This window comes from Chiloscyllium plagiosum, chromosome 38 (genome assembly GCF_004010195.1).
Source record: "Chiloscyllium plagiosum isolate BGI_BamShark_2017 chromosome 38, ASM401019v2, whole genome shotgun sequence".
In the NCBI taxonomy this organism is placed as follows: domain Eukaryota; kingdom Metazoa; phylum Chordata; class Chondrichthyes; order Orectolobiformes; family Hemiscylliidae; genus Chiloscyllium; species Chiloscyllium plagiosum.
Genome location: NC_057747.1, coordinates 6133273 through 6158002, shown reverse-complemented (window position 1 = coordinate 6158002; position 24730 = coordinate 6133273). Strand labels below are relative to the sequence as shown.

Sequence of the window (24730 nt, the reverse complement as noted above, 5' to 3'; positions counted from 1 at the left end):
CTGTGGTATGCATTGACATAGATGGCTATGGTTGCAGAGTCATTGAGCATATTTAGGAGATTCTGGATTAGTATGCAAAGCAAGGGTTAACAGGGGGAAGGCAGAAGAATGGGGATGAGAACCAAATCAGCCACCATCAAATGGCAGAGCAGAATTGATGGGACAAATGGCCCAATCTAGCTCCTTAAATCTATTGTCTTGTCTTATGGTTTTATGGCTAGCTGATAAGTGAGGAACTACAGGTTGAGGGGGTAGCTTTCCAGATTGTGGAAAGAGTGCCAGGTGCTTGAGGTGTGTAAACTTTCCAAAAGGTGCAAAAAGGCATGTGATGCTGGTGCTAAATTAGTAGTGATTCAGAGAAATATTCTGTGTACCTAGGTATGAAACGCACCATGACACATGGTGAAATTTGAATTCAATGACAACCTGAAATTAAAAAAAGTGTTGTGTTTGTCATAAAAACACTTTTGGTCCACTTTAAGGAAGGAACTCTGGCATGCTAAACAGGTCTGAAATGGCTGTAAATCCACTCAACTGTACCAATTGCAAGGCAGAAATAGAAACATTTTTAACCTATTTGAAAATTAAGGAGGAAAAGGCAGGAAAATGGAGTTAAGGCTTATCAGATCAGCCAGGATCTCATTGAATGGCAGAGCAGACTCATGGGCTGAATTACCTTCTTCTGCTCCTATGTCTTATGGCATGCTACCTCAGGGAGTTCAAAATTAGAGGGCATTTTTTAAGGTGACAGGAGAACAATTTAAAATGGACATGCGGGGCAACTTTTTCACACAGCAAGTGGTTTCTTTGCAGAATGAATGGCCAGAGGAAGTGGTAGATGGAGGTACATGACATGTACATGAAGGAAGGGTTTAGAGGGATATGGGCCAAATGCAGGTAAATCAGTCCAGTTTAGTTTGGGAAACTTGATTGGTAAACTATTAATTTAGACATATGACTGCTATTTTTCACTCATCACCGCCTGCCCACCCCCAGTAGTATGCGATCTAAATTATCGGTAGTTGGGTCCCAGTGCGATACTTTATATATAGGTCTTCCTCCTTGGGAAAAGTATTATTTTTGAAGTTGTTCCCAAGGGTATATAGATATTACTTTAAAACCACAGGTGAACAGAATCGTGATTTAAAAAACGATTTCTTGGCAAATTGACTGTACATTTTGGATAAAAAATTGCAAGGATCATTTTTAAGATATTGAAAAGGGAGTAAACAACCAAATCAGTTTACTGCTTGACATTCACTAAGATGTCTGCCTGTCTATGTTGAGACTGTCTGTAAATCAAAGGCCGACAGATAATGGAATGCTAAGAACCAAACAGTAATTAAATAGATTCAAGTCTCGACACAAGGCTACACCCTTCAGTGCACAATCTTGTATCTCTATTTAAACTGAAGCTTTGGTTCACAACGGGAAGAGAAGAAGGCATGCTTAATACCCACTTCAAATTTTTCACTAAATTCCTACCACATGTAGGAATCAGTACAGTAGCTTCCATCCTCCCATAGAGGTAAATATGAGCCTTTATCATTTTGACAAATTCTAAACAGTTCCATGCACAAAGGATAATCCTGTTTCAATCATGTTGTGCAATCATGATAACCATGGGGTTTGACGTGTGGCCTCAATGTATACTATGTCTTTCTAATAATGTGAAGAAAATATAATTAGCTGCTACAAAGCTACTGAAACAACCTCTGTAATTAAATAGTTAGTGCAGCACAAAGCAGATTTATGGTCAGATGAATAGAAAACTGTAATTGCCTTTCTTTGGCCTCTTGTTTTTGTGGGCATGACCTACTACCCCTGTGAGCCTGGCACTATTATTTTTGAATGGCTAAACATGTCTAAAATATTTGTTGAAGGATACACAGCAATTACCAGTGGCCATTTCCATCATTAATAACTCGATTTGTCTTTTCTTATGGGTCTTTATGTATTTTATTTTAATTGTTTTTTGAGCAGCATTCATGAGCATGATTAATTAGTGGTGTAGTGAGGAGACTCGTGTCATATTTTATTTTCACAAAGAGAAATAACCCATGAACCTAGTTTACACACATCCATGACTTTTATAATGGTGAAGAAACAAAACAACTCCCTTACTACGAAGAACAACCAACAAAACCCCAAAGAGGGCAGAACAAAATCAATGTCTCAAATGCGAGTAGTGACAGATTCCCATGTCAGTCTGTTGAGTCTAAAGGGTGTTGGGCCATTTCTAAGACACTGAACACATTGTCATGCTGGCCCAATCACACCCCTATCATGAGGCAGGACACTCCAAATTGTTGTAATCCAGGTCTATCCATTGCCTGATTTTTTGGGTCATGCATTAAGCAGGAAGTCATACTCGAATTATTGTGAGACAATACAATCATAGAAATGTACAGATTGGCACAGAAATGCACTACATGAAATTTAACTTGGGCTTTGAAGTACAATTGTAGTTCACGGAGAGGATCACTGTTACACCCCTCAAACCACATAGTGTAGCCGAAATAAAAACTTTACAACCAATTTACAGCTAATGTTACTCAAATAGACAACTTCAAATTTCAGATGTTGGGTCTTTTTCATTGTCAGTATGGAGAAGCCACAAACCCAGTGATGTTTAGAATACAGTATGGCCACCAGAATCACTTCCACATAGTATAAACAGAAAATGCTATGAAGATTCAGGTCAGGCAGCGCATGTGGAGCGACAACCTGTTGACATTACTGGTTGGTACTTTTTATCATGATTGTGATAGGGGAAAAGAGACAAGATGAAATGACAGAAGTAAGGCACGGTGACTCAGTGGTGAGCACTGCTGCCTCACAGTACCAGGGACCTAGGTTCGATTCCTGCCTCAGGCAACTGTCTGTGGGGAGTTTGCACATTCTCCCCCTGTCTACGTGGGTTTCCTCTGGGTGCTCCGGTTTCCTCCCACAATCCAAAGATGTGCAGGCCAGGTGAATTGGCCATGCTAAGTTGCCCATAGCATTAGGTACATTAGTCAGGGGTAAATATAGGTTAGGAGAATGGGTCTGGGTGGGTTACTCTTCGGAGGGCTCTGTGTGGACTTGTTGGGCTGAAAGGCCTGTTTCCAAACTGTAGGTACTCTAATCTATAAAATAATCTATTTTATATTTCAAAAGATGGGTAGCACATTTCAAAAGATGGGTGGTGGTGGTGAGGCAAGTATATAAAAAGACGATCTGTAAGGACGGTACTTGTGACAGCACCTTGTACCCAAAAGTAATGACGTGGGAGGGGTAGTTACGATGTGACTTCAATTTTAGTGTTGAGTTTTGAAGGTACTTCATTCAAAGATAATTTGCCATTCTTCAAGCTTGTATCGAGCTTCACTGGAACAATACAGGAGGCACAGCATACAGTAGAGCAGAATAGAACATAGAACAGTACAACACAGTACAGGCCCTTTGGCCCACGATATTGCACTGAGCATTTATCTTAATCTAAGATCAACCTAACCTACACATCCCTCAATTTACTGTCGTCCATGTGCTTGTCCAGCAGTCGCTTAAATGTCCCTAACGTATCTGACTCTACCACCACCACTGGCAGTGCATTTCAAGCACCCACGACTCTCTGTGTAAAGAACATCTTTCTGACATCTCCCCTAAACCTTCCACCAATCACCTTAATATTACGATCCTCCGTGACAGCCATTTCTACCTTGGGGAAAAGTCTTTGTCTATTTATCTAAGCCTGCGCCAACTCGCAGACACCTCCTCCTACTGTTCCTTCGACCATGATCTCACCTCCCATCACCAAACTATCATTTCCCAGACCATCCACAACCTAATCACCTCTGGGGATCTCCCACCTACAGCCTCCAACCTCACAGTCAGAGAACACCACACTGCCCAATTCTACCTCCTACCCAAGATTCACAAATCTGACTGCCCTGGTCAACCCGTTGTCTCAGCTTGATCCTGCCCCACTGAACTCATCTCTACATACTTTGATACCGTCCTGTCCCCCTTAGTCCAGGAACTCCCCACCTACATTTTCCTGCTCCTCAGATACTGCCTGACCTGCTGTGGTTTTCCAGCAACACACTCTCAACCCATATCCCTCTAAAACCTTCCTAGTCAAGTACTCATCCAGATGCCTTTTAAATGCTGTAATTGTACCCACTTCTACCACTCCCTCTTGCAGCTCATTCCATATATGCATCACCCTCTGTGTGAAAAAGTTACCCATCAGGTCCTTTTTAAATCTTTCCCCTCCCACCTTAAACCTATGCAATCTCGGTTTGGAATCGCTCACCCTAGGAAAAAGACCTTGACTATTCATCCTATCTCTATCCCTCACCATTTTATAAACCTTTACAAAGGTCACCTTCCAGTCTCTGGTGCTCCAGGGAAAAAAGCCCCAGCACTTCCCCATAACTTAAACACCCCAGTTCCAGTAACATCATTATAAACCTTTTTTGCACCCTCTTAAGTTTGAAAACACCCAAATGATTTAGATTTGTATGTAGGACTGTTCATCACCAAGTTATAGAGAGTCAGAAACAGACCCTTCAGTCCAACACTTCTGAGTCGTCCAGATACCCTAAATTGATCTAGTCTCATTTGCCTGTATTTGGCCCATATCCCTCTAAATCCTTGCTATTCATTTACCCATCCAGATGCCTTTTAAATGTTGTAATTATACCCACCTCCACCACTTCCGGCTGGACAATATGAAAATTGCTTTGGTGGAAGGATAGCCTTAGATATAGGAGGATATTGATGGGCTGATCAGTGGCATAAGGAATTCAATCTGGAAAATTATGAGGTGATGCACTTGGGCAGGACAGACAAGGCAAAGGAATACATAATGAAGAAAAGGGCCCTGGGAAGCACTGGGGATACCTGCTGGGTTTCTACAGTACTCTCTGGTTTTGTTGTATGAAACATTGGTTCGGGGACACTGCTAGGGTACTGTGCACAGTTCTTGAATCCACATTATAGGAGGGATGGGATTGATGGAGAACATTTACCAGGATGTTATCAAGAGAGATCGGATAGACTGGGGTTTTTTCTTGGCACAGAGGGCACTTGAGGAGGACATTACTGAGATATACAAAGTTTTGAGGCATGCAGACAGGGTAGACAGAAAGGAATGTATCCTCTCGAAGGTATTAATGATCAGAGAGCATAGATTTAAGATAAGGGACAAGAGGTTTAGAAGGGAAGTGAGGACTTCTTTTTCTACTTAGAGCATGGTGGGAATCTGGAACTGACTGCCTGTTAGGGTGGTTGAGGCTGAAACCCTCAATGCTTAAAAAGTATTTAGATGCAAAGAATTTTCATTTTTCGCAATCTTGTCACCTGCAGATTCAAGTTTTCCAATGTTCTTTTTTGTCAAGCTATCATCCAGCCTTTTGTAAACAATAAGCTATCCTTCCTTCAAGTGTATTCAGTCCCGCCCAAGTATTTGCCTCTTTTCAATGACCAAACATGGCTGTGTCTCACATTTTAAAACTTATCTCCATCTTTGATTCTCTCCAAGGTCTCACCTCTCCCATTTGCTGAAAACACTTTCTCTTAACCCTATCCTATATTCCTAAAAACTCTGTAGTAAAAATGCAACTGGCAAATGAAAGTTTCATTTAAAGTTAACACTTGAATGAAAAACTATGAAAGGAATTGTTAAAACCCAAAGCAAAAAGGACATGTCTCCAAAACATGGACCTCCCTAGATGCTTTCTACTCAACCTATTCACAGATGTCATTACATGCTTGGAACACTGAGCCTTGAATCCAGGACTCCTCACTACCACTGTGCCACAAGAGCCCAACAAGAACCTGTCTTATTTAATATGCTTATATAAGAGGCAACTTACGTTTTTGGCTAGGTCTGGGTTGCATCATGTTTTTTTTAAAAAGAGTGTTTGAATGCTGGGAATGGATCTTCAGAGTGATGTTAAAAGACAAGATCAGAAGGCAATACGTCAGGGAGTCAAGTCAGACCTGTGAAAGCATCGAAAAAGATAGTCTAAAAGAAATTGAAAAAGTTCATCTGTTGTAGGGAGTGGGAAAGAGAAAAAGAGAGAAGAAATATGGCAAGGTGAGCAATGGAAATGGAATTGGCAGATGAGAGAGGCCTCAGACTCTATGGAAGGATACAGTGGAGACTTAGAAGAAGCAGGATTGGAAGAAAAATGGCTAATTGACATGAAAAAATCCATAATGGTAATCACCTAACATTGTGGGAACCTCAAATAAAATGAAAAACTAAAAGAAGTTACTTATATTTGTATTCGGGTCCCAAAGGTGCAACATAAAATGCTTAAACTTTAGTGCACCTTCAGTGTCTTCCAATGAAGTTATCCTGCTAATTGTTCAAACCAAAATGTTCATTTAAATATTTATTAAAATTCTTTTGATAGTCAAGCATATTACAGTTAATCATAAAAACCTCTGATAACTTTGTTGAAACACCAACTTTACACAGGACTCCAAAACCATTCAATTTTTTAGTCTACATTTGTAATCTTGACCATCTTAAGAAAAAGTTCCGTAGTTCAAACAGAAGGAAAATAATCTGAGGAGAAATTTAATCCTCCATATTGTAATTTCTATCCATAGGAGGTGATGATATATTGCCTCCTTTCTGTTTCCTCTCAGACTCTATTGTGGGTAGGTAATAAAAGTTGAGAGACTGCCAGAAAACCCAACTCAAACTAATAGATCAAACTGCAGAACAGTATATTGTGAGGAAGCATTTGGAACTGTTCTTTCCATGGGAAATCACATCACAGTTAAATATTTTAGTGTGTAAGTCTGTATATAGCCATCTTGAATAACAAGCAGGTTTCCAATAATCTGATAAAGGTGTGACAATGATGTTCCTCAGGACTGATCTTATAATATGGCAACAAGGGATTATGTAATCACTATTCATTCATTTCAGTTTATGAAAAATCCAGATCAAACCAAATGCCCTGTTGAAAAATAATGACAACTTTCGTGACACAGGTAAAATGATGGCTATAAAAACAGAAATTTCTGGGAAAACTCAGCAATTCTGGTAGCATCTATGGACAAAACTAGAGTTAACATTTTGGATTCAGTGATTTTTCTCTTCAGAAAATAATGGTTTTGATGTTTCAATATTAGAACAATGACAAGATTATTCAGTAGTTAGCTAGGCTTCTCCCTCAAACTAGTTTGATCAAAAGGTTTTCAACTAAATTATTAATTAGTTCTTTCATACCACAGTTGCGTTCTTATACTTTTACTCTATTTATAATTCTGCAATGAGATAGAGTACAATTTTACATGTTCAATATTCTAGTAATCAGTGAATATTCATGGTGAATAATTTGTGAACTGGTCAAGATATCAAATTTTTTTGTGAAATGCTTGAAATCCCATTCTGCCAATTCTTGGTTCACTATTTTGTTATAGTAAAGTTGATTGGAAATGCACCCAGTTAATGTATCATCCCAGTCTATATTCATTTTATTAAATGACTCAGTGGGTAAATTAAAAGCAGAGTTTTACACTATGTCACATTACACCAGAATAAAGGAGATGTTTTGTAAGTTTGGTCAAGTTAGCTAATTTCAGATAAAGCAGGCATGTGATCATCAGGTCCTTCGAGCTTGCTTTAGTGTTAATAGCCTCTGTGCTGTTGGAAATAAAGGATACAAAACATTTAAGAAAATCCTATTGCCAATTGCTGTCCATTGTTTTCTTACTCCTGTCCATGTCAATCAAGACCCCACTTGGATATTATGCTTTTAGAAAAAGCCAGTCAATAATAATTTTTTTCTCAACATGAATGGCAATGAGGCAAGTGTCTGCGGTTACTAGTGTCTTTTTAATCTAATGAATCATTTCCTCCTGCAGCAGAAGAGGTACAATTGAAGATCTGAAAACAAGCTCGTACTGATTTGTTTCATTTGCTGAGAATAGAAACACACCCTCATCCACATCACCTGGGGAGGGGAAAGGAATTTTTGTTTCTTTGTATATTTCAACAGAAACTATTTCCTAAGCTACAAATTATATTAAGTTCAAAATGTTGAGGTAATTATGCAATGTTTGGTGAATATATTCTTAACTGCATTCTGATTGCTAGTAGTAATCAATCCGTAATACTGATGAGTCATAAACTTAGTCCATTTTTACCTCCTCTCTCCTCCTCTGGTCAGCTGTCACTAAGTTAGAAGCATACACACTTCTCAGTCATAAAGTTCTGGTTTCAACTTCCACTCCACAGCTTGAACACAGAAATCAAGGCCGACTCTTCCATGAAGTACTGAGGCAGCACTGTACCAAAGATGTGTCTTTCAGATGAATACTAAATTGGGCACCTATATGCCTACTTAAGTGGATGTAAAAGATCGATGGCATTTTTTTTTTACAATTATGAAGTTTATTAGATTATGACATTTTGGAACTGTATCACTAACTTCGGGTATAATGAACAGGGTCATGGGATTTGCTCTGAAGTCTGCCTGACAGAGTCTGGGTAGTTTCATGAGTTCTAGATTGTTTTAAAGTGAAGAAAGTACTTAGATAAAATGGCAATAAATTTTGCGTTAACGGTGGAGAGAGTATAAATCTACAAAGTTACAGCAAAACATTGAAGCTGTGAGGCTTTAAAATCTTTGTCGATGTCTTTGACTCCCTTCAAAGTCTTACTTGCCCCATTTGATGAAAGCACTTCCTGTCTCTTACCTTATACTATATGTTTAAATTCTCTGTAGTAAAAGTGCAACTGCTAAATGAAAGTTTCATGTAAAGTTAACACCTGAGGCTGTGCTTTAAGCTACCCATTTAGTTCCAAGATGCAAGTCAGTTGGACTCTCAAGCATAGCTAATCAAGATCTCTACCTGAACAGAAGGTCCTTGTGATTCACAGTGACAAGTTGGTGGGTTTTGAGGTGGAAAAGATAAAGAAGCAGCCCATTGTGATATCAAATTACAGGATTTTCTAAAATATCATAGGGAAGTTAATCTGCCAGCGCCAAGGAAACAGAAAGAGAACAAATTGAGGCCAAAGCACATTATAGTTCACTGTGCTGGACTGCAAGTGGGAAATTTATGCTCAGATTTAAAAGTCCAAATATGTCAGATTTTAAAATAAGCTGAAAATGTGTTGCTGGAAAAGTGCAGCAGGTCAGGCAGCATCCAAGGAGCAGGAGAATCGACATTTCGGGCATGAGCCCTTCTTCAGGAATGAGGAAAGTGTGCCAAGCAGGCTAAGATAAAAGGTAGGGAGGAGGGACTTGGGGGAGGGGCGTTGGAAATGCGATAGGTGGAAGGAGGTTAAGGTGAGGGTGATAGGCCGGTGTTTCGTCACCCTATTAGGTAACATCTTCAGTGGGCCTCAGGCGAAGCATTGCTGAAAATGACATCACCAACCCAAAGAAGCCCAAGAATATAAATAGAAAGCAGAAAATGAACCTTCCAGCTCAGTGAGCAAACCTACGTCCACTTACACGGTACCCAGGAAAGACCTAAAGACAGAGCTAAGATGAGCAAGGAGGGGACATAAGAAGTTGTTGATGGATAGGATCAGGGAAAACCCTAAAGCTTTCTATTGGTATATAAGGGATAAAACAATGACTAGAATAAGATTAGGGCCAGTCAAGGACAGTAGTAAGAAGTTGTACGTGGATTCAGAGGAGAAAGGGGAAGCACTAATTGAATATTTTTCGTCAGTACTCACACTGGAAAAAGACAATGTTGTCGAGGAGAATACTGAGAAACAGGCTACTAGACAAGATAGGATTGACGTTCACAAGGAGGAGGTATCAGAAATTCTGGAAAGTGTGAAAATAGATAAATCCCCTTGGCTGGATGGGATTTATCCTAGGATTCTCTGGGAAGCCAGGGAGGAGATTGCCGAGCCTTTGACTTTGATCATGATGTAAAAACAATGAATGCAGATGCTGGAAACCAGATTCTGGATTAGTGGTGCTGGAAGAGCACAGCAGTTCAGGCAGCATCCAAGGAGCTTCGAAATCGACGTTTTGGGCAAAAGCCCTTCATGAAAAGCCCTTTCTGATGAATGGCTTTTGCCCGAAACGTCGATTTCGAAGCTCCTTGGATGCTGCCTGAACTGCTGTGCTCTTCCAGCACCACTAATCCAGAATCTGGTTTCCAGCATCTGCATTCATTGTTTTTACATCATGATCAAAGTCAAAGGCTCGGCAATCTCCTCCCTGGCTTCCCAGAGAATCCTAGGATAAATCCCATCCAGCCAAGGGGATTTATCTATTTTCACACTTTCCAGAATTTCTGATACCTCCTCCTTGTGAACGTCAATCCTATCTTGTCTAGTAGCCTGTTTCTCAGTATTCTCCTCGACAACATTGTCTTTTTCCAGTGTGAGTACTGACGAAAAATATTCAATTAGTGCTTCCCCTTTCTCCTCTGAATCCACGTACAACTTCTTACTACTGTCCTTGACTGGCCCTAATCTTATTCTAGTCATTGTTTTATCCCTTATATACCAATAGAAAGCTTTAGGGTTTTCCCTGATCCTATCCATCAACAACTTCTTATGTCCCCTCCTTGCTTCCAACGCCCCTCTCCCAAGTCCCTTCTCCCTACCTTTTATCTTAGCCTGCTTGGCACACTTTCCTCATTCCTGAAGAAGGGCTCATGCCCAAAATGTCGATTCTCCTGCTCCTTGGATGCTGCCTGACCTGCTGCGCTTTTCCAGCAACACATTTCCAGCTCTGATCTCCAGCATCTGCAGACCTCACTTTCTCCCTAAATGACCGATTTGCAATGCAGAATGATGCAAACAGGAGTTCAATTCCTATGCTGGCTGAGGTTACCATGAAGGTTGCACCTTTTCAACTTCTATCCTTGCCTGTGGCACGATGATCCTCAAGTTAAACCACCGCCAATCATCTCTTTCCAATGGGAGAGCAGTCCTATGACTGGCGACATTAATTCACTAAGTACATATTGCCTTTGAAGTGTTTTAGGACATTCAGTGGTGGATGCAGATTTGCTCGCTGAGCTGGAACCTCAACCTGAGCTCCAAATCTTCTCAAAACCTGCTAACATTCAGTGGTCATGAAAAGCACTATAGATGCTTTGCTTTGCCACTTGCTCAAGTAAGGCAGAAAACAAAAAAAAATCTTACATATATAATCTACTTTTTGAACTAAGTTTTTCTTTGCTTGAAAAGAAATGTGAGAAAATTGAAGAATTTTCCATGAACCTGCATATTTAAACAATGAAAGCAACTATGAAAACACAGAATATGTATGATAGTAGTGCAGAAGTTGCACAACACAGACTTCAATCATTTTGTGAAGTATCAGGATTTTGGTTTATTTCCTGAGACAACACATCCACAAAATTGGCAGCTTGTTCTATTTAATGGAGAGAAACATTCCATCAAGCTATCAGGCTTAATTAGCAGCCACTTCCTCAGCAATTGCATGTAATTGAATGTCATGGTCATGACAGAGGCTGCTTTTCTCTTCCATCTGCTCATTGCTCATTCTAACATTTGGGTCCCTTTCCCTTCCTCAACTATCCTAGCAACAGCTGTAGCAGCATCTTGCATAGTATTAACAAACTAGACATTCTCTTTAACAGGTTCAAGACATGTGTTTGTCCGCAAGTAGTAACAAATGAGAACTTAGTTGCTCAAAAGGCTCACTGCTTCTGCATACATAGATACAATGCTAGTGCTTCCATTGTTGACAATGGGTGGAAGAGGGTTGGAGGATGAGGAAAATATATTTCAAGTTGCATGTTATTTTTAAGATTTTCATTCAGACCAGGAGTATGCCTCTTAATACTGCAGACTGCATGGAGCATGCCAGGAAATAATAGGTTGATCATATAATTATATTCAGAGATGAGAAAAATGTAGGATGCAAAAACTGATAATGTCTTTCAGATAGTCAGAATAGTGCTTCTGAATAGGTCAAGGATTGTGGAAAGCAAGATGGAGTATCAAATTCAGGAACAAGAAAGATGGCTCAATAGCTGTGTCCTCTCGCAAGCCAGGATCGAGATGTAAATCAAACTGAGCCCCAAAGGATAGGATACTTGCATCTTGATGGCAGACTACTGAAACAACCGCTCTAATCTGAACTCTGTTACAGTAGGAGAGCTCCAGGACAATGGAAATGCTTCAGGGATGTCCTCCCTGAACATCTCTGGAGAGATCAAACTTTGTGGATCCGGATTCACATGCAAGGCATACCATGCCAGGATGGTAAATTTCACTGGAAGGTGGAGGGCAGGTTTAACTGAAGTCATATTTGACCTCCAAAGAATCAGTAGTGTTAACAGCATGCACTAACCCTACTCCTTTATTCCTTTCTCCTTACACTTTAGAATGAATTTATTCTTAAAAGTTATAATCCCTACTTCAAACATCAACTCTAGCAGACAAGATCCTTGGATGTCATCATGATAGGAGGCCAGTTAGTGGTAACAATGATTTGGGTAGAAAAGTGGTATTGATTTAGTATAGTAAAAAGGCAGTTAAAGAAAGAAAAATCAAAAGTTGCCACAAAGATTTAGGAAAGAAAGCTGGGACAACAGCCAATCGGTGCAAGTGACTTGACAGGAAGAAATTAATAATTGAAGTATGAGAAATTCATGTTTATAGGAGGCTCAAAAGTGATTTTGCTTCAAGGTACTGAAACTCAGTTGCGTCAAACTCAGGCTTGTTTGGGAATTGAAGCTCTTGACTCAAAGCTGTAGAGAAAATCAAAGAAGTTTCCTATATTTACAGCCATGATGACATAAAAATCAGCAAATTGCTTTTGGTTAAGAAAATGTGCCTTCCATATCAACATTAAATATTTAGCAAGATGCCCAAATCCAGAACAAGGTTCACTACTTTTGCTTGGTTTAAAATAAGTTTTTTTTTTAAAAACTTATTTTTATATTCTGTAATATCAAGTTGTATTAATGTAGCACCTTTAATTAATAAAGTACTACAGTGCCTTTCAGAGGCTAGGTGACCAATGGTATGATCAGAGACACAGTTTAAAGTAAAGCTTACACGTGAAATGAATCGTAGAATCTCTTTAGTGAGGAAACAGGCCCTTCGGCCCAACAAGTCCACATCCACCCTCCGAAGAGTAACCCACCCAAACCCACTCCCCGACCTTATATTTACCCCTGACTAATGCATCTAATACTACGGGCAATTTAGCACAGTCAATTCACCTGACCTGCACATCTTTGGATTGTGGGAGCACCCAGGGGAAACCCACAGAGACAATCAGCCAAGGCAGAAATCGAAATCGAACCCGGGTCCCTGGCGCTGCAAGGCAGCTGTGCCAACCACTGCGCCGTGTTCATGTACCCGCATCAACCATTTCCACTGACAGCTCATTCTATATGCGTACCACCCTCTGTGTAAAAATATTGCCCCTCATGTTCCCTTTTATTCTTTCCCCTCCAACCTTTAACTAATGCCCTCTAGTCTTTGATTTCCCAACTCTGGGAAAAAGTGCATTCACCCTACCCATGCCTCTCATGATCTTAAACACTTTGACAAGATGCCCCCTCAATCTCCTACGTTCTAAAGAAAAAACTGCTAACTTGTTCAACCTCTCCCTCTCACTCAGACCTTTGAGTCCTGGCAACATTCTTGTAAATTTGTTCTGCACTCTTTCCAGTTTAATAACATCTTTCTTATAGCAAAGTGTTCAAAACTGAACACAACACTGCAAGTGCAGTCTCAGTAGTGTCCTGTACAACTGCAACACAACTTCCCAACTTCTGTACTCAGTGCCATGACTGATGAAGGTCAGTGTGCCAAAAGCTGCCTTCATTGCCCTATCTGCCTGGGATTCCACTTTCAGAGAACCGTGCACCTGAACCTCAGGGTCCCTCTGTTCCACTACAGAGGCCCTACCATTCACCATGAAACTTCTATTTAATGTGACTTTTCAAAATGCAAGACCTCACACTTATCTATATTAAACACCATTTGTCATTTCTCGGCCCAGTTCCCTAACTGATCAAGATCCTACAACAATTTCTGGTAATCTTCCTCACTGTCCACAATACTGCCTTTTAGTATCATCTGCAAACTCACTAATCATGCCTCATACATTCTCATCCAAATCATTGATATAGATAACAATCCGCAATGGGCCCAGCACCGACCTGAGGCACGCTACGAGTCACAGGCCTCCAACATTACAGGGGTCCTTCCATTATTACCCTCTGCTTCCTACCATCAAGCCAATTGTGTATCCAATTTGTCAGCTCCCCCTGGATTCCATGTGATCTAACTTTCCAGAGCAGCCTACCATGTGGAACCTTATCAAAGGCCTAACTGAAATCCATATAGACTGTGTCTACGGCCCTGTCCTCATCAACCTTCCTGGTCACTTCAAAGAAATCTAACAGACTTGTGAGGCATGATCTCCCATACACAAAGCCATGCTGACTACTCCTAATCAAACCCTGTCTTTCCAAATACACGTAAATCTTATCCCTCAAGTTACTTACCTATCACAGATGTTAAGCTTACGGTCTATAGTTCCCAGGTTTCTTTTTGCAGCCCTTCTTGAATAAGGATACAACATTTGCTACCCTCCAGTCTTCCGGGACCTCACCCATGGCTAATGATGATGCAAACATAACCAGGGTCTCTGCAATTTCTTCACTAGCCTTTTGCAGGGATCTTGGATACATCTGGTCAGGAGCAGGAGATTTATCCACTTTTACACATTCTGATATGTCTAACACCTCCTCTACTGTGACATGGACTGTCCCCAGGATATCACCACTAATTTTCCCAAGTTACCAAGTGTTCTAACAGTTTGCATAACTAGGTAAGTATTTCCCCCTAAATACTGGTTTTTGAAACAAAACAGATAAACTGATGGAATAAACAGAACTAATTAACTACGATTTGATAGTCATTATAAAGTGAAGGCTATAATATGTCAAACTGGGAGTTGAATCATGAGACATGTAGAGAGGGTGGAAAGCTAGGAAACCTTGGAGAAAAGGCTCTATTATTACTTATTAGAGTAAAACAGGGATATAGCTGTGGTTTTGCTGAAGATGAATAATACTTCTGGGAGTTATGCACAGTCTAATAGTATACTGGTGACATCTTGCAAAATGTCCAGATTAGAGAGGAGGAAGTGCTGGATGCCTTGAAACAGATAAAGGTGGATAAATCCCCAGGACCTGATCAGGTGTACCCAAGAACTGTGGGAAGCTGAAGAAGTGATTGCTGGGCCTCTTGCTGAGATATTTGTATCATCGATAGTCACAGGTGAGGTGCCAGAAGACTGGAGGTTGGCAAACGTGGTGCCACTGTCTAAGAAGGACGGTAAAGACAAGCCAGGAAACTATAGACCAGTGAGCATGACCTCAGTGGTGGGCAAGTTGTTGGAGGGAATCCTGAGGGACAGGATGTACATGTATTTGGAAAGGCAAGGACTGATTCGGCATAGTCAACATGGCTTTGTGCGTGGAAAATCATGTCTCACAAACTTGATTGAGTTTTTTGAAGGAGTAACAAAGAAGATTGATGAGGACAGAGCAGTAGATGTGATCTATGTGGACTTCAGTAAGGCATTCGACAAGGTTCCCTACAGGAGACTGATTAGCAAGGTTAGATCTCATGGAATACAGGGAGATCTAGCCATTTGGATACAGAACTGGCTCAAAGGTAGAAGACAGAGGGTGGTGGTGGAGGGTTGTTTTTCAGACTGGAGGCCTGAGTGGAGTACCACAAGGATCGGTGCTGGGCCCTCTACTTTTTGTCATTTACATAAATGATTTGGATGCGAGTATAAGAGGTACGGTTAGTAAGTTTGCAGATGACACCAAAATTGGAGGTGTAGTGGACAGCGAAGAGGGTTACCTCAGATTACAACAGGATCTGGACCAGATGGGCCAATGGTCTAAGAAGTGGCAGATGGAATTTAATTGCGAGGTGCTGCATTTTGGGAAAGCAAATCTTAGGAGGACTTATACACTTAATGATAAGGCCCTAGGGAGTGTCGCTGAACAAAGAGACCTTGGAATGCAGGTTCATAGCTTTTTGAAAGTGAAGTCGCAGGTTGATAGGATAGTGAAGGTGTTTGGTATGCTTTATTGGTCAGAGTATGGAGTACAGGAGTTGGGAGGTCATGTTGCGGCTGTACAGGACATTGGTTAGGCCACTGTTGGAATATTGCGTGCAATTCTGGTCTCCTTCCTATTGGAAAGATGTTGTGAAACTTGAAAGGTTTCAGAAAAGATTTACAAGGATGTTGCCAGGGTTGAAGGAGCTGAGCTACAGGGAGGGGCTGAACAGGCTGGGGCTGTTTTCCCTGGAGTGTTGGAGGCTGAGGGGTGACCTTATAGAGGTTTACAAAATTATGAGGGGCATAGATAGGATAAATAGACAAAGTCTTTTCCCTCGGGTCGGGGAGTCCAGAACTAGAGGGCATAGGTTTAGGGTGAGAGGCAAAGATATAAAAGAGACCTAAGTGGCAACTTTTTCACGCAGAGGGTGGTACATGTATGGATTGAGCTGCCAGAGGATGTGGTGGAAGCTGGTACAATTGCAACATTTAAGAGGCATTTGGATAGGTATATGAATAGGAACAGTTTGGAGGGATATGGGCTGGGTGATGGCAGGTGGGACTAGATTGGGTTGGGATATCTGGTCGGCACGAGCGGGTTGGACCGAAGGGTCTGTTTCCATGCTGTACATCTCTAAACCTCTACCCCATCCCACGTGATTTAAGGTCGTAGTAGTGGCAGCTTGTCAAAAAGATTCAACAATAATTGTTGGGGAGTTCACAGAATATGTTCAGGATAGTTTCTTTGAAGAACATTGGTATTGTGCACTGAGATAGGATTAATTAATCTCAGTGAAGGTGCCCCAGGTTGTAGCAATCATAATATTATTAAATTTGCGTTAAGTTTTGGGAAAGAGCAGGTCCAAGACTTTTAAAGTAATTGGTCATTGTTTAGTCACAATTTATCAAACATGTAATTATGAAAGCTAAAGTGAGCTGACAAATTAGAAATTTCAAAATACACAGGATAGATACATTTCAACAGAAAAAAAAAACAAGGGATACTCCACCGAGTGCTGAATAAAGTTTAAAAAGAGTATCAAAAAGAAAAAAACCTCATCATTGCACAAAGGTCTTGGCAGGTCTCACAATAAGACAGAATACAAAAAATAGTAAAGTATGACTAAAGCGATTATCAAAAGGGGGAAAAACATGGAGTGAGAGGGAACAGCAAATATGTAGGCACCTTTCTGAGTGTAAAGACCACAGGGAAGCAATTGTTGGGTACATTAAGTACCCTATTCTTAATTGTGATATGAGTAGCGTAAATGGCACAGACGACAGAAAATCCTTGAACTTTATTCGAGAGAGTTTTTTTCTGAAAAATGCCAACACAAAACAAGACCAATCAGAAGGGTCATAATTCTAGATGAAGCTGAACAAATGAATAAAGCAGCAGTGGGTGACTCTTTTGGAGACAGGTGACCATAAAACAGTTAGATTTAGTATTATGTTGGAAAAAAGAAAAGGAAAGAACAGGAATACAAGTTCTAAACTGGGGAAATAATACAATTTACAGGATGATTGAGTGTGAGATTTAAGGATTAAATTACAGTGATTATGACTAAGGTAGCTGAATAAATTGGCAATAATGGCATATTTATTAAGATCAAAGATGCAAAACAGCCTGAAATTGAATGAGTAAAGATATTTGAGGACTGTCAGGATGAATTTACTTATAGAGATTCAGAACAGAAGATTAATGTTAGATTTAAACAAGAATGTTAACTTTAGAAATCAAGATACTGCTGAGCTAGGAAGAATGTAGGTCTACAAACAAAGGAGTACAATGCAAAGAGAAGTTGGGGCTAGTTTGGATTCAGACAGAATTTTGGTCAATTCAAGTTTATGGAGTGCAAGATTGATCAGGAGAGCATTGAAATACTTGAAGTAGTAGTATAAAGGCTTAGATGGGGGCTTTAGCGGATGAAAAAGAGAAAGCGGAGATGGGCAGCCTTATGAAGATTAAACTAGGTGGCCTTGGTGATGGAGAGGATGAGAGATGGAAGTGCACCTCAGCATCAAACTGAATCACGAAATTGTGAAAGATCTTTCAGCTGTCATGGAAAGGGAGAGTAAGTGGCGCGTGAACAGAAATTGTGCCAAAGACTGTTGTCATGAAGGTTTCTGTATACCCTATATTTAATTGGAGGAAATTTCAGCTTATCTAACACTGGATGTCATTTTTATTAACACACAATTTTCCAAGTTTAATTATTTGCGTCCTGGATTAAATATGTCAGTTTCCCCAACAGAATTTTAGGTTGATTGGCTTAAAATTGTTAGGTCTACCCCTCACTTCTGAGTTTAAAAAAAAGGGAGTGGGAGGGGAAGAGAAGAAAGAAGCATGGCAAAAGGTAAAGATTTGAAATTTTCCAGTCTTCAACACTACTGCCACAATGCAGTGAATTGGAAGATTGTGGTTAGGATCACTTTTATTTCCACATTTATGTCTCTCATCAACCTAAGATGCATCCTACCTTGATGAGGTGAGTTTTTTTTAAATGTCACCAACATTTTAAGCAATTCGTACAAGACGGGCAAGTTGCACCTAAATTGAAAGGGGACCACTATCTTGGCTGGGAGATTTGCTAGAGTTACTTGGGAGGCCTCCAACTAGTTTTGGGGTTGGGGTTGGACAGGGGATCCGGGGACTGCACGAGGGGTGACAGACGTCCCATATAGGTGCTCTGCCATTCATCACAATCATGGCTGATTGTCCAACTACAAAGCCTAATCCTGCTTTCTCCCCATAATCTTTGATCCCATTTTCTCCAAGTGCTAGATCTAGCCATCTCTTGAATACATTAACTGTTTTGGCATTAACTACTTCTTGTGGTAATGAATTCCACAGACTCACCACTCTTTGGGTGAAGAATGTCTCATCTCCGTCCTAAATGGTCCACCTCGAATCCTCAGACTGTGAACCCTGGTTCTGGAAATACCCACCATCCCTGCATCTACCCTATCTAGTCCTGTTGGAATTTTAAGTCATAGAGATGTACAGCATGGAAACAAACCCTTCGGTCCATTCTGACCAGATACCCTAAACTAATCCAGTCTCATTTGCCTATATTTGGATCATATCCCTCTAAACCTTTCCTATTCATATACCCATCCAGATGCATTTTAAATGCTGTAATTGCACCAACCTCCACCACTTCCTCTAGCAGCATACATATACCCCCAACCTCTCCATGCAAAAAATTGCACCTTAGGTTCCTTTTAAATTTTTTCAATCACTATGAAATCCCTACCCCTTCATTTCATTCTTCTGAACTCCAGCAAAAAAATCCTAACCTAGTCAGTCAATCTCTCCTCATACGTCAGTCCTGCTATCCCCAGAATCAGCCTGGCAAACCTTCGCTGCACTCCCTCAAGAGCAAGAGCATCCTTCCTCAGAAAAGGAGCCCAAAACGGCGCACAGTATTCTAGGTGTGGCCTCAGCAAGGCCCTGTACAACTGCAATAATACATCTCTGCTCCTGTACTTGAAACCTCTTGCAATGAAGGCCAACATACTATTTGCCTTCTTTGCTGCACCTGCATGCTTACCTTCAGCGACGGTGCACAAGGACATCCAGGTCTCACTGCACACTCTCCTCTCCCAATATACAGCCATTCAGATAGTAATCTGCCATCATAGCCATTATAGAAATGTGGCTCAGGGAGGGGCAGGACTGGCAGCTTCAGGTTCCATGGTATAGATGCTATAGGAAGGACAGAAAGGGGGGCAGGAGAGAAGCAGGAGTGGCATTTATGGTTAAGGGTAACATTATGGCTGTACTTAGGGAGGATAATCCTGGGAGAATGTCCAGTGAAGTTATAGGGGTGTAACTGAGAAACAGGAGGGGGATGATCGCCTTATTGGGATTGTGCTGTAGGCCTCAGTTAGTCAGTGGAAAATTGAGAAATGGTTCTAAACTGGAGTAAGGCCAATTTTGATGGTACTATGCAAGAACTTTCAAAAATTGATTAGGAGAGGCTATTCATAGGTAAAGGGCTGGTTGGAAAGAGGAAGACTTTTAAAAATGAGATAACAAGAATCCAGAGACAGTATGTTTCTGTTAGCGAGAAAGGAAAGGTTGGTTGGTGTAGGGAATGATGGACGACTACAGAAATTGAGGCCCAGGTCAAGAAAAAGATGTATAGCACGATCAAGTGAATCCCGAGAAGAGTATAAGGGCAGTAGGAGTATACTTAAGAAGGAAATCAGGAGGGCAAAAAGAGATTCCATAAATACATTAAGGGGAAAAAGACAGGGCGTCAGGATCAACAAGCTCATCTATGCTTGGAACCCAGGAGATGGATAAGATACTAAACGAATAGTATTTACTGTGGAGAAGGATATGGAAGCTAGAGAACTTGGGGAAATAAATTTACGTTGAAAAGAGTCCATATTACAGAAGAGGAGGTGCTGGATGTCTTAAAATACATTAAGGTGGATAAACCCCCTGGACTTGATCAGGTGTATCCCAGAACTTTGTGGGAGGCTACAGGAGAGATATTGGTATAATCGATAGCCACAGGTGAGGTGGTGGAAGCCTGGAGGTTGGCTAATTTAGATTAGATTAGATTACCTATAGGCATTTTGGCACAACAAGTCCACATCGACCCTCTGAAGAGCAGTCCATCCAGACCCATTCCCCTAAATTCACCCCTGACTAATGCACCTAACGCTACGGGCAATTTAGCATGGCCAATTCACCTAACCTGCACATCTTTGGACTGTGGGAGGAAAACGGAACACCCGGAGAAAACCCACGCAGACACGGGGACAATGTGTAAACTCTACACAGGCAGTTGCTCCAGGAGGGAATTGAACCTGGGTCCCTGGTGCTGTGAGGCAGCAGTGCTAACCGCCGAGGCAATGTGGTGTCATTATTTAAGAAAGATGGTAAGGAAAAGTCAGGGAACTATAAACCAGTGAGCCTAATGTCAGTGGTGGGCAAGTTATTGAAGGGGATTCTAAGGGCCAGAATTTGCATGCATTTGGAAAGGTAAGGTCTGATTAGGGAGAGTCAATTTGGCTTTGTGCATGGAAAATCACGTATCACTAATTTGAGTTTTTGAAGAAGTGACAAAGACGACTGATGAAGGCAGAGCAACAGACATTGTCTACATGGACTTCAGCAAGGTGTTTGACAAGGATCCATATGGTAGCAAGGTTGGATCACATGGAATCCAGGGGGAACTAGCCAACTGAATACAGATTTGGCTCAAAGATAAGAGACAGAGGTCAGTGGTGAAGGGTTGTTTGGTTGGACTGGAGGCCTGTGCCCATAAGGATTGGTGGTAAGTCAACTGCTTTTTGTCATTTATACAAATGATTTGGATGTGAATATAGGAGGAATGGTTAGTAAACACCAAAACTGGTGGTGCAGTGGACAGAAAAAAAGAGTTACTTTAGAGTACAACAGGCCCTTGATCAGATGGGCCAATGGGCCAACAAGTGACAGATGGAGTTTAATGTAAATGGGAGGTGTTGCATTTTGGTAAGGCAAATCAAGGCAGGACTTATACAATTTATAGTAGTGCCTTGGTGAGCATTGCCGAACAAACGGACCGAGGGATACAGTTTACAGTTCCTTGAAAGTGGTATCACAGGTAGACAGCAGGGTGAAGATGATGTTTGGCACACTTGCCTTCATTGGTCAGTACAATGAGTATAGGAGTTGGGATGTCATGTTGTGGCTGTAGAGGACATTGGTTACTGCACTTTTAGAATACTGTGTTCAGTTCTGGGCCTCCTGCTATAGGAAAGTTGTTCTTAAACTTGAAAGGATTCAAAAAAGACTTTGAAACATGTTGCTGGGATTGGAAGGTGAGAGTGAAAAGGAGAGGCGGTATCGGCTGGGGCTATTTTCCTTGGAGTGTCAAAGGCTGAGAGGTGACCTTATAGATGTTTATAAAATCATGAGGAGCACAGATAGGGTGAATAGCCAAGGTCTTTTGCCCAGGATAGGGGAGTCCAAAACCAGAGGGCATAGGTTTAGGATGAGAGGGGAAAGATTTAAAAAGGGACCATAGGGGCAACATTTTGATGCAGAGAGTGGTGTTTGTATGGAATGAATTGCCAGAGGAAGTGGTATAGATGGGTACAATTACAGCATTTAGATAGGACATAAATAGGAAGGGTTTAAGAGGGCTATGGACCAAATACTGGTAAATGGGACTAGATCAGTTTAGGATACCCAGTCAGCATGGATGAGTTGGACTGTATAACTCTATGACCTCCTCTTTTTATCCTATCCAATTTCTCAACTACCACTTCCTTACTTATATCGGAATCACACCCTCTCCTGCTATTTTGATTTAGAATTCTTTAAACTAGGATTTGTCACTATTTATATGTATTACTATTTATGTACTTACAAAAGGCTTTTCAGTTCTTAATTATGTTACTCATTAATCTCTCCTTAAACACTGTCTTTGCTTCTTATTTCCTTTCTCCATTTTGCTGGGTAGTTTGCATTCATTTTGAATACTGAATGACGAACCCAATATTCATCATTAGCTTCCTTTCTCTGTTTCAATGTCTATACCTTTAGTCATCCACAATGTTAGAACTTTGGATCCCCTTTTCACACAGTGTTGTTTATATCTAAACCAGCTATTCTTCGAAAACCTTCTATAGTTCATTCATGGATTATCAGGAAATCTTTGATCCCAATCCACATAGGCCAGGTTTCCACACAATTTATCACAACTGAATATTTTCTCATTTTATTCTACTTGCACTTTTCCATAACTTCTTAAACCAAATAACATCATAGTCACTATTTCTCAAACAGAAACATGTCCACTTAATTTCCTAAAACTTGACCTACCAACGCTTCTTTCCTCATTGCTCTAGAAATACACTGAACGATATAATACGCTTCACTATTTGCAAGGAATTTCGGCCTCTTGAAACTACCTCCACATTTATTTTTCAGTCCATAGTAGGATACTTGAAGTCCCTCACTGTCAGTCTTGTCAAGTTCATATATCTTTACACAATTTACTTGCAAATATCTTTGCTATGCCCTTCTCACTATTTGGTGGTCTGCCGTGTACATCTAAATGAAACAGTTCCCTTATGTCTTAACTCTAACCACAGGGATTCAACTGTGAACCCTCAAGTACATCATCTCTTTTACTGCTGTAACAATACATTTGATCAATACTGCTGCTCAATCCTTTTCCCCCCACTTCTGACCTTTTCTGCATCTATTATTGCCATAATTAGTAAGAGTCAGTTTCTCCCCTTATTTAAGTCATGATGCCAGTGTTGCTCTTATAATTTCATGTGGCTACTTGAACCTGCAGTTCACCAACCTTATATACCATTTTCTGGGCACTTACACTCCAGCATTATGAGCCATCTTAGCTTGCCTCTCCTTTCCCTCCCAACTGATCCCTGCTTTTTAAATTAGTCTATTGTAATGTCGCTAGTTTCTCTCTTCCTCCGTGCAACACATATCTTGTCTGAGGCTGCATGATGATGATCCTGGAGTTTTATTAGAATGCACTCATATTTTGTATGCTTCTCCCACTCATTACTTTGTGCAGATCCTCTGGGATAAATATAAACAAGTATGATGTTATCCTAATTTTCAAAATTACATTTACTTTGTCTTCATGCACGATTCAGCCTGCCTCCTTGCAATGAAAATCTCTTAGCGGACTAGCACAATAATTATGACTTTACCAGAATTCCACTGTATTTTCAGCAAGCTAGTGGTTAAACTCCTATTTCTTGCAAATTTTATTTTAATTTTTAAAATTAGATTGCCATTTTTCAATATTTTCTCAAACCCTGCCTGAGGTAGGCTATCAAACAGAAAATTGCAAATCAGTGGCGTTTGATGTTAATTGTGGTTCACTGAGGAAACAGATTTTGGCAAAATTAGCTCTGATGATTTGCATGAGGAACGCAAATAATCCTATCTTCCTATGGAAATCCAAGTTGATGATCCCCAGTGATTCATTTTGATTTTTAATATTTATAAAAAAGTATGGTTTAAATGCCTCAAATGAATCAATTTCAGTGGGTTATTATGAAAATGGATAAATATTCTGAAAAGCCAAACTGATATCAGTCCAATTAAAATCTATTTGTAAAATTGTTAAACTAGTTCATTCACTTTGTCCATTTAATTTCGCAGTTGACTTCAATTCCTATGAGAAACTAACAGCAAAAAGTCGAGCATTAAGGCATGGTAGGGACTGACTTTCAAAATATCACTTTTTTGGTTAAGTAAAAAGCACATACCAATAAGGATGTTTGGCAGTCAAACCAATGTTTTTAAAGCTGTAATCGGAGACTTTTTAAACAAATGGTCTTCTAATGAAAGCATGCCTAAACTTCGTCTCTACCCCCCTTTCATCGTGTGCAGCAAGCATTTCAAACTCTTGGCCCTTTGCCACCTTCCATTACACTGAAGGCTGAAGGAGTAGAGACCAAGTTCTCCCTTTCCGCAGGCCCCTCCTCTTAAGCAGCCCTAGGCGCCCAGGCTGACATGCCTTTTAAGCACTGCTAGACTGCAGCACAGACTTTCTGGCTCCAGCGCTATTGTTTGCTCGGCTGCTCTGCCACACATTCAGCTCTTGATTAGCATAAGAATATTGCCATCTCCCAGCAAGCAATCTTTGCTGAGATCTTCACTACTTAAATACCTCCATTCCTTT

General features: G+C 40.6%; 1 protein-coding gene across 2 annotated transcripts in view; it reads right to left on the bottom strand.

Annotated features, from left to right (window-relative positions):
- bmpr1aa (bone morphogenetic protein receptor, type IAa) overlaps window positions 1-24730 on the bottom strand; it is a 136524-nt gene that overhangs the window by 76986 nt on the left and 34808 nt on the right. The window contains exon 2 of one of the 2 annotated variants that reach the window (XM_043678716.1): window positions 5862-5988. The exons of the other annotated variant lie outside the window; for it this stretch is intronic. The gene's annotated coding sequence lies outside the window, so the exon portion shown is untranslated. The remainder of the gene's footprint in view (window positions 1-5861; window positions 5989-24730) is intronic. 2 annotated transcript variants of the gene reach the window in all.